This window comes from Gavialis gangeticus, unplaced genomic scaffold (genome assembly GCF_001723915.1).
Source record: "Gavialis gangeticus isolate Ggan-Ray unplaced genomic scaffold, GavGan_comp1, whole genome shotgun sequence".
Lineage (NCBI taxonomy): Eukaryota > Metazoa > Chordata > Crocodylia > Gavialidae > Gavialis > Gavialis gangeticus.
Window position 1 is genome coordinate 12188865 of NW_017728991.1, and position 11543 is coordinate 12200407.

At 42.0% G+C, this 11543-nt stretch overlaps 1 long non-coding RNA gene across 1 annotated transcript in view; it reads right to left on the reverse strand.

The window, feature by feature from the left end:
• The window catches only part of LOC109297506, a 212756-nt gene that overhangs the window by 162738 nt on the left and 38475 nt on the right, over positions 1 to 11543 (reverse strand). The window contains exon 2 of the long non-coding RNA XR_002097337.1: positions 1963 to 2024. This is a non-coding gene — a long non-coding RNA (uncharacterized LOC109297506). The remainder of the gene's footprint in view (positions 1 to 1962; positions 2025 to 11543) is intronic.

Below are 11543 nucleotides of genomic sequence, written 5' to 3' on the forward strand. Positions count from 1 at the left end.
CTGGAAATATGTGTTGTTTTTTTTTAACATTCTTTGAGGTAGGTGGGATAAATCCCGACTTTTTGCTACCAACGCAGGCTGTGGAACGAAACCATTCTGAACAACAGCTCCTTGAGCTGCTTGGCCTACATGGGACAAGCAAAAGCTGAATGGCTCCCAGGTTAGTTCAGCTTATGACTGGTCCAAAACCAGGAGCGCCATGAGCTACCCCCTCCAAGAATCTGCTTCTAGCTTCCAACGGATAAGTTGACCCATGCCCTCCCCCTCTTGGAGTTAGCACTACCTATCATGGTGTTAACCCAAGCTGCCATTCTTTTAACTTGTTTGCACCACCCTAGATGACATGAACAAATTTCTAGATTCAATCACACCATAACTGGACATTTGCTTACATCCTATGATCAAAATGCATTGGTCCAATGTATTAAGTTTGTTTTTGTTTTAAACTGTCAAGCTATTATCTACCATAAGGTCGTAAGACAGTCCCAGCCAGTTAAATTATAAATGATATTTAACAGGAAGCTATGAAGTCCAGATTTATTTTTAAAAAACAAGTTCTGGATAACTTGACAACATTTAAAGCATTTTGTAGTAGAATTTAGACTAGCAGGGGGTGGGGAGGGCAGGGAATATCAAACTTCTTGACATATGGATGATACCCGAGTTAGTTGGTATTATAATATTTCTCCTCCCCCATAGCAACAAACAATAATCCAGGCACATTATCAAAGTATTAAGATTCAGGCACTGGCCACCACTGGAAGCAGGGTCACCAAAATCAGGGAAATGGGTAATCTGATCCAACCGAACAGCTCTGCTCATCTTACAAGATGCATGCGTCTTCTCTCTGGTATTTTTGGCATCTTGTTCAATCAAGATTCCCTAGTTTTGCATTTTCTCTACAGTCATCTAGTGCAGGCAGTGCTTCCGGCTGAGTATTGCCTCAGGACTTTTGCTTTAGAGCTTCACAAGATAGCATGCATATAATGCCTCACCGAAGTCCATGTCAACATCGCCTCAAGTAGAGGAAAACTGCTGTTTGGTATCGCTACACCCACTGCTTTGTACTGTATGCATACCTGGAAGTAGTGTTGTACGTTAAGAAGCATTGTGGACACCATTGTATCCAACCCCCTAAAAACTTTAAAAATAGCAGCTCTAGCCCTTGGGCCTTCTCTAATAAGTTAGATTTCATCACCGAGGGAGAAATGTGCGCATGTGTACATGTGCACCCCTATTACACATTACTTACAACTCTGAGCAACATTTAGTTTCTGTTAATAACATGCTATTCCTGTACTTGTTTTTAGACATGATCTACAATGTGGTTCCAATTTCAGTTCACTTTTGTCTAAGTCCAATGAACACGGTTCAGAAGATGCTTGTTAGGCTTCGTATAGGGTTATGCTGCCACAGCCAGAAAGATACCTTTCACTGAAATTACTCTCATAGAACATCATATTCTGATTTTTGGATACTTCACATAATAAGACATTGCAAATTTGAAACCAAATGAGACTTTTCTGCTATGGTTATAAAATCTATCGTACAAAACATCATTTTTCCATGCCACCAACCGAGTATTTTGATCCCGGCTCACAGACTCATTGTGGCGTTTAGTGCATCTCCAACATGAAATATGAACACATTGTAATTCTGACAACCACAAAACCCAGAGGCAGAAGCTTGGAAAGGTTCCCAGTAAGAGCTACAAGGGAGAGAAATAGCCAGACTTTGTAATGCTCATTAAAAGAACAAAAGTAATTCAAAAGTCTTAAATTTCACCAACAGGTTTCAACAGAAAGGCAGCCTTAAGGTTTCCTATATAGGAACTGAAAGGCAAAGGTTCAGAAATACAAAAAGAAAAAACTCTTGTTTGGAAGGGGTCATATTACAGTTAGATGCAATTTGCCCCTTAGTAGTCCCTTCTGGATTTGCTGAAATATCAGTTATTGAACTCACCAAAGACTGATGTCCTCACTTACGCTGCTTTGGCCTTTCTGAAGAGGTCCTCCTTCCTTTGCCTGTAAAGTATATTAAAAGAGTGTTACAAAGATGCCCAATAAGTGCCCAGGGTGCCATGCAAAAATCAGTAATCAATCTAACAGTTCAATAGACCAACAGGATAGATAAAGAGGTATCTGCTTCCACATCCTGTGAGAATAGACTGAGAGGCAGTATTTAACCTCTATTTTACTCCAAGCACTAAGTGAGGGTTACTTGGCTTCGAAACATTTTTCCTTTTAGTCTGCCTGAACCCCTGCGTGGTGACCTTCAGGCATACTGAGACATGCCCTCATTTCCTTCACAGTGTCGTTTTCTTACCCTCACGTATCCCTTCTTTTGCTTTCCCTGCAGAGATCCAGGAAAACAAACATCTCTCAGCATATCTGAAGGCCATCAAGCAAGGATCCTAGCAGATCAAGGGAAGAAATGTTTCAAAACCATGTAACCCTCACGTTAACATCTGAAAAAGTAAGATGGTGCTTATGAAAGCTCATGCTCCTCGAGCTAATTTATAAGGTGCCCCTCTGCCCCACCTTCTTCAGAACATCCCACCAGGGAACTCTCCCCAGGTATACCAGGAAGGGGAACCCAATATATCCTTCAGTAGGAAGACAATGCCACTGAAGTGTGACTTAAAAGCAAAACTAGAGGAAACCTTGAGGCTTTAACCTTTTATAGGAGATGCGGGTTCTGCCTAAACCTGAATTTGTCCAGTGTTGCTAACTAAGTCTTCAAACCAGCAAGGCAACTCATTGACCAATACAGGTGGAATTGTCAAAGATGCTCAGTATTGCTCTCAGCACTTTCATTGTACCATTGGCTGCAATGGGAAGAGAATTTGAGCAATACTGAGGGCTTTTGAAAAATTGCACCTATTATAGGGCTCATGTACATGCCACAATTTTTGCCATTTCTTGCACTGCAACTGTGTGTCTGTTTGCATGAGCAAGATTTCCCAATGCTTTAAGCTATTTCTTGTGCATTAACATAGTTAAACTATGTCTAAATTTAGACATAGTTTAGTTTAGCTCACCAGGAATTAAAGCGTTGCATCCATGGATTCATTGTGTGCAAACACAAAGGCACTCAAAGACATGTAATGAGCCTCTTTGTCCACCAGATGGTGCTGCAACTTTTTTGTAGTTCACCCCCTTTGAACTCTTTTGGTTTCAAATTACTTCCACTTTTTTTTTTTCTTGTGTGGTTGTTTCTTTTTTCCCCCCTTGTTCGCCAGCTCCCTGCTTCCACAGCTGCATGGCAGGGCATGACCATGGGCATGGGGTGCATGGGGGACCCCAGGTCAGGGGGGGCAGTGCTGAACTGTCCCACTCTCCTGCGGCACCAGCCGGGGACCCAGCTTAATTCATTTGAAAACCTTGTGTGTGTGCAAGCACAGATGCAACGCTCCAAGGCTTAATTCATTTGAACACCTAGCGTGTGTAAACACAGATGCAATGCTCTGAAATTAGAAAGTTTTAATTGTTTAAACGTATTTAATTTAATGAGGATTAAAAGCCATTAGCTTTTGAAAATCCCAACATAAGTCAAAACTTGGGCAAAGTCTGCTGAGATCCCAGGTACATTTTTTCAAAAGCAACTGACTTAGGAGACCAAGTCAATGAGACTTAAACATTTTTTGAAAATTTTACTTACAGGGTTCAAGGCTGCTTTCTGTATACAAACTTCAGTTAGGGACTAGACAAATGACACACTCACACTATTGCAAACAGCAAAGGAAAAACAATACAAACACTTAACCAGGGTAATCCCATACAGAAGCAAACCGGAAAGAATTAGGGGAAAGCCCCACAAATGTAGATGACACCGGTTTGGGGTACAGCCTGTGCACGTCCATAGTGGAGTGCCTATTTGGTAAACAAGAAGCTACTGCTTGCTTACTTGTCACCTAGAAATGACCACCGCTATCTCAGGTAGCTAAACATCTGTCCATTCTTCCTCGGGTATAATTTGTCAATATACAGCTAGTGTATGTATACCATCTGTCTATGCCTTTAAACCTGCATTAATATGACTAGGACTGACAAAAACTGCTCTCTCCAGCTAATGGTCTGAACGTATAGAATTGAAAATGTGACTCAACAAGCTGAAAGGAAACATACAAGTCATATATATGCCACAGAAGTTAGTATTTTAAGAGTTTCATTGAGAAAATACAACAGCTTATTTTAATAAAAGACTTGAAGCAATACTTTAGAGAGACGGGTTTTCATGCGCAAGTGGTAATTTTGCAAAAAAATAGGTCATTGAGGCAACACATTGATCATTCTGCCTTGGGCACAAGCAAAACAAAACAATTTACTACATTTAACTGTTCAGTGCTTTAACATAAAACTTAAGACAATGGACAGAACTATGCAAAGGGCTAAATTTACTGTGCACAGATTGTGACCCTGACCCTGAGGACACTTGCAGACATCAATAATTTTACCGAACAGTCACACCGAACTCACTGGATCCACTGCCATATACATGCATTTGCAGCATCAGAACCTGTATGTGTAAGCAGCACTAAACATAAGATGCAAAGTAGGTCAACCAGTCTTCTAGCACTACTAAACAAAATTCTAGGATGAAAAGTGAAATCTGCCACAACCAATTCAAAAGGGTCATTTCAGACCTGAATATATCAAGTAGAAAGCCTTTTCCATGAATCACAAATCTATATCTTGAAGTCCACCTTAAACTATGGTTCAATGAATACATAATGCTATAAGATCTTCCTATATGTTCTAGCAGTGAATCAAGCATAAAAACAGAAGAAATGGGTTCCAGGCATAAGATATTCAGTATCTAAATTGTAAAATTCTAGCTTACAAAACAGTCACTCAAAGTTATGTTTCCATTTCAAGTGGAAAGAAACAAGTAGTACCATTTGGTATGTTTATTTTTTAGGGGAAATCATCATGTATCTATCTCAAGTTGTATTGGGAAAGATTCATATCCTCCTCTAGAGCAGTCATCCCACCCTCCAACGAGACAGTCAAAAGACTGGCTGTCAGCTCTCTAACCAATAAGGGCTCTGTCAAGCGGTGACCAGTTCCCCTTAAGTCTGTCCCATAACCAAATCAAATGACCCCTTTAAAGCCAAAGACAACATCCCTTTCCCTTCACATCTCATCCTTTGTACCATTCTGTTCCAAGCAACTGGGAAGTACTAGACATGACTCTAGATCAGGGGCCAGCAACCCCCGGCACACGTGCCGAGCATGGCACGTAAGGCCATTTTGCTTGGCGCACTGCTGCCAGCCCTGGCTCCAAGCAGCTGCTGCCAGCCACAGAGCCCAGCCTGCTCCCAGCAGACGGCTGGGAGGCTGCAAGCCCTGCTGCAAGCAAACTGGTCTTGCTGGGTCTGCTGCAGCCAGGAGGCTGCAAACAGCTGCTCCGGGCTCCGGCATGTCGGCACTTGGGCACCTTCCAAGGTAGACACTGTGTTTTTTTCAGCACTCCGGCCAAAAATCATTGCCTACTTCTACTCTAGATCCTTCATTACCACTCCAAGATGGTAGAGGTTATTAAAACTTGAGATTCTTGCCTCCTCTCCATATTTTGTATTTTTCATGCTTGCGAAGGCAGAAGCTTGCAGCCTCAGAAAACTCCTCCGGTGTGTCTTATCTCCTTCAAACAGTATAATTATTTTAGAGTACAAACAAGCATTTGTGGGACCTGGCTCAGGTTTAAGTGGCTTTGTTTAAGCCACTTAAACTAGACTTGGGATTGCTGTGTACAACCATTTGCTGCTTGCTATGAGGCAGCTTTTGCAGATAGATCCAAGTAAGCTGGGGAGCAGGGAGGGAACGGCAGGTCTGGAAGTGGGCTGGTGGGTCTGCAGGGGGTGCTTCCCAGTCTAAGTAGGGAGTAAAAATAACCCAGTCTGGGTTCGGGGGTGAGGGCAGGTAAAAACAGCATAGCCCCAGGGCTGTGGAGAATGGCTAGGCTTCCCCTGTCCCAGGGCTGTGCTGTGAAAGCATGCAGGTGTTCTCTAGGCCAGGTTAACCCTCACTAGGTTGGGTTAACCCCAAGCCAATCTAAAGTTAGTTCTTGTCAGACAAGAACTAACTTTGCCCTAAAAATGGCATGCCTGGTCTAATCTAAGTCCTTTAAATGCTTTCACACCTGGGTGTGTAGATCACAAAGTAAATGTAATGTTTGTATGTAACCTTAGTCTGCAGGGACTTGTCCTTTTAGATCATTGTTAACACATGAACCCAGTAGCACTGCATCAGGAATTAATTTGGCTACTTTTGAAAATCAAGGTCTGTTATCAAACTTTATTTAAAAGCATTTCAGAGCATGAAAGAGGGGACAGAACAGAAAAGCATCTCTAGGAAAGTTTCCACATCCTACAGGAAAAGCAATTAGTGGCAGATTAGGATCTTAAAAGCCATTTGCTATTTTGTACCATTATGTTAGTGATTAGAAGAAATATTCTAGATGATTCACAATATACTAAAAAGCTGAAAATAAGCTAGGATAAGGGACCATCATATTAGGTGCTGCACTAACTTTTGGAAAAACACGGTCCCTTGCCCCAAGGAGCTGATGGGTCAGATTTGATTTTTCTCTGCACTACAGAGAAAAAGCTTACCACTGCTATTAAGTCTTTTAGACATTCACTCCCCTGCACTGACTAAATTAAGGGGGGAAAAAAAGAAGAAAGGGCGTGTTTGAGCAGACACAACAAGATGGTCTTATCTAAGAAATGAAGCTAGAGTTGTTTAATTTTAGTTTTTGTGTGGCCCTGGATAACAGGACAGCAAACTAATAACACTATTCATATTCATACTCTTGGAAAAGATACCCTGCAATTATATCCCAATCATTTAACAAAATATAGCAACACAGGGCTTGGGAAAAAAAGCAAAACAAAACATTATGATAGACCCATGCCGTGGCGAAGCAGCAGTGCAATTACAAGAATACGCTGTGTCGAGTGTGTTCTCCCTATATGAAATATGAACACATTAGCCATTCAAGCAATAAGCATTTTCTAAACACGATTTGTTATTTCTGAGCCTGTTAAACAATGTCAAGAATCCGGCTACCACTGAAGTCGGCAGGAGTTTTGCCATTATCTTGAGTGGTGCCGGGATTGTGTCCAATGAGTCTTTACTATCTACATCTCACTGGAGATGTGCTTTTACTCTGAGTCGTCCTGTGCACATCTCAACAGAAGTGCAGTTCTACTGGATGAGCAAAAAGAAGATTAAAGCTATACATTTCAGACACCGGCCTCGTGGGATATGTTATTTTTCTACTCCAGTGGACACTGCAGCACTTCAGCCTGTAACTTCAGCAGGATCCTGGTCAAAGCTGGTTCAGGAACATACATAAGGTTAAAACTCGTCCCAGCGAACATATTGAGAGAGCTTCTGTGCCTTAGGGTGGAGAAGGGAATTCAGAGGCTGCAGTCTATACTGGGATGTTCAGACTTCAACCAATTCACATCAGAACCGGATATGGTTCACTCTACCCTCACACTTCTTCATCATCTTTCCATTTCTTATCGCCTTTCTCTAACTATTGTGCTGGACCTGGAATGATTAGACAACAAGCAATATGCATTTCATGGCACCAGCTCCAGATTGCTAGCGTAGATCAAAACTGAGATGGGTTACTAAGGTCCTGCTGAAGCAGAGCATCGGGCTTCCTCTAAGGATGGCAACAAATGACAGAGCAGAGAAATGAACTATCTGTTGCTCCATCCAAAAAAAGACAGGGCTGAAGGAGGGCAGCAGACTGAGCAAGTGATAGGACATCCCTGATCCTGCTTTCCCTCATCTATAGGAGGAGGGGATAATGACCCCTACCTTTATGAAGTGCTTTGAGACCTACAGATAAGAGGTAAAATGCACTGACTTGCACAGAAACCTGTCTTCTAAGTCAGTTACTTAGAGCAGGATTTTGAATGATATGCAGGTACCCAATTCAGTCTTGATTCAATGGGAGTTACAGCACTTCTACAACTAGCCCTTAAAACACGATTGTTTGCTATGAACCTACTTTCAATAAGGGGTTGGAGAGGTTCTATGTAAGAAACACCGTCAACTTTTTTTTTTTTAATCGCAGCTTACCTACTTCCTGCTGCTGTAAGTAACACCTATCAATGTAAATGTTAAGTTCTCTACTTTTTTCTTTCTTCATTTTAGCAATTGCTTTGCCTGTTTGAGCACATCTATAACACAGTGACAAAAAAAGAGCAAGCCATGACACCTGAAAAACAAAGCAAGCATGACTGCAAAATTATTTCTAAAAGAACAAGGAATTTTCAGGGCCAGATATGGCACCTGAAACTACAGAAATGACTCTAAAGAGACTGGCTAAAATTTAGGCTGATATTTCCCTTGCCATCATTTCATCAGTAGTAGTCCAAACACTTCCCTGAAGTAACTCCATCCTTTCAGTTGAGTTCCATCAATGTTGAATTTAACCCACTATGTTTTAAAGTCAATGGGTGCTAGTGATGAGCTTTGTCCATCGCAAAATACAGATGGGATTGACTACAAAACTTTTCAGAGACAGAGATGCAATTATTCGTCTTTTGCTTAGCCCAGCAGCAATTTAAACGGCATTTTCATATCAGGTATGAAACCAGCAACAAAAGGGGGTTGTTTGTTTTTCTTTTAATAAAAATCACCAAAAGGTACCGATTAAGGTGCACTCAGAAATAGCGCCCCCATACCTAATGTAGAGAGAATAAGTTGTTGCATGTATCTTCTACAGGGGTTAACAATTTAGGATATAAAACCATTAAAGCGGATAATACGATGCATCAGACAAAATGAGAAAGAGCAAATAGTGCAATCATAAATGCCACTGCAAATGAGGAAGAAAGGAGAAAAGAAAAGAAAGAGAAGAAAAAAAATTAACTGCCTCTATTATCAGGGTCAATTCACAGTTCAACCTTTTGTTACACATTGTCTGGGAGATTCATATTTAGTAGCACCGTATTGTATACACTATATCTGACAATGCTTCACACATCATTTGTCATTAAATTGTCATCAACATGCGACAAGGTAGACAGATTTCTCATTTTGAAATTTGTTTTGTTAGCATAACACTATTTAAAAGTGGACTGAGCCGCCTTAAAAGGATTATTATTTGGTTTGGACATTTCCCATACAGATTGCCAGGTTTCCTCAATGTAAATTATAGTTTCTCTGGAGGAAGTAGGCAAGGAGTACTTACCCTATGCCGGTGCAGTCACCTAGCACAGCGGGCCCTGACCATTATTGGTGAAGCTGGGAGCTGCATTGCAACACAAATAAGAACCTTGATAAGATGGGCCCGGTGCGATTACCACCATCGTATTCTCTACAGCAGTGGTTCCCAGTAGGGGTGTGCAAAGTGGGCCATATTCAATTCAGATTTGGCCCAAATCGGGGACAGCGATTCAATTCATTGGTGCGGATCACTGTCCCCGATTCGATTCAGCTGAATCCAAATCTGAAGATTCGATGCCGATTTGAGAGTCAGTGATTCGGACATAGACAGCGTTAAATGTTTTGATACATACCTTGAGGTACCAGGGGCACGTGAATGCTGCGATGCTGGGGTGGATGGAGCATCCCACAGGAGCACGGGGGGCACTCCATGTGCTTGGTGGCAAACCCAGAAGTGGACCAATAGGGTCCACTGGTGAGCGCATAGAACCCCCCCCACACCCTCCAGCTCAACGATTGGCCACGGGGGGACCCCAGGTGCCCACCCAGACCCAGGAGGCACAAGCCGCTGAACCAGGGGGAGCACTGCTTCTGGCCCCCTTCCAGGTCTGCTGCCGAGTGCGCTGGGGAGCCCCCCGCACTCCTGTGGGACGCTCCATCCACCCCAGCATCGCAGCATTCATGAGCCCCTGCTACCTAGAGGTACGTAGAAAAAACATTTAAAGCTGGCCCTACGTCCAAATCTCTCCGAATCAATTCGGATGGTTCCTATTCAATTCAGAGAGATGAAAGGGTCCTCTGATTCAATTTGGATTCAGAGATTCGGCCACCAAATCGAGCCGAATCAAATCAGGGAATTAAGCTTTGCACAGCCGTAGTTCTCAACCTTTTTAAACTCAAGAAAATGCCAGTTCTTATTTTTTTTCTGTAAATCAAGAAAGCAAGGAAAGCTAATAGAGCTATCCCTCTGCTGCAAAGAACTCAGAAAGACCGTGACAGGTCAGAATGGTCTTAACACGATGGATTCCTAGTTGAGATTTCTGCGTTTACCCTGTGAATCATGTTCGCACACCTAACAGACATACCATAGCACCCTGGCTGAGAATAATTGTTCTGTAGGGCATGCATGCTTTCCCAAAGTGCTTTCCATAGATTACTTAAGGGCGGGGGAGGAGGTGTTATAATATATTATACACAAACACCAGAAATTCTTGCATTATAGTCAGGGTACCTATGGCACTATACGGAAAATGTATTTCTCAAACATTCTGAGCCAACGAATAAATCCTGGAGATCCTTTGCACCAGCGATGGAAAACTACACCCTCAAATCTGAGCCTGAAACAGTCCAGACCTCAGCTTCTAACTGAGCCTGAACCTCTTTAAACAATAGTATGTAACAAAAAGAAAAAGGGATGAGGCTGAAAAAAAATTGCAGGCTACCTTGAGTTTGGCATTTCAAAAAACATTAGCAATTTAAGTAGATGAGATGAGTGCACCAGGATTGAAAACAAATAGTCAATTATTGAGAAGCAATAAGCCCAACCTTTAGGGACAATTCATAGGGTGATATAATAATCTGTCAGGAGGCTATCGATCGAGATAGAAAAGAAAATGATACTCCACAGTACAGCAGTGTAATGCACTGGAAGAAAAATAAGCTGCGTCACAAATCAATCTCCCTGAGATAGTATAAAGCCAAGACACAAGGGAAGCTTTCATGTTTTCTGTGTGAAGATGTCAGTCAGAAGGTTGATGTCCCACAAATCTCTCGCATGACAAATCTCGCTTCCTTTTCTGTTTCCATTCAAATGTTCTAGTCACTTACATGATTTATTGCGATTGCGCTACATATAGCACAAGCCTGCTGCCCCACACCAGCTCCCCCTGAAGTCATCACATAGCTGAGCCAAGTAGGTCAAACAGCACAGTATATTTCAATGTATAGTGCCACATTTTTCTCGCCACAAGACTAGGTTTTTATTTTCCCTTCAACTTCTTCTGATCCTGCCTCACTATTTTGTGCTCTGGAAGCTGCTGTGCAGCTTATGAATCGCTAATAGAGCATAACTTGCACTGCACTGTATCAAAGCTCCCTGCTCATGACAACAGGGCCATGTTTCCTGACATTTCTTAATTGCATCACAAATTCCCATGTAATGAACTTTAGTTGTCTGCCTGTTGGATGAGCACTGATCTTGTGCTTTATCACTTATTTTTACCCTCTCTTTGCTATTCATAGATGTACTTCCTTAAATCTTCCCCATTCTGGGGGAAAAACCAGCCAGAGTCTGTTTCTTTCCTTAGTTCTTTGTTTTCAGATGGTGTTTTTTTGGGAATCAGCTGTTTAGCA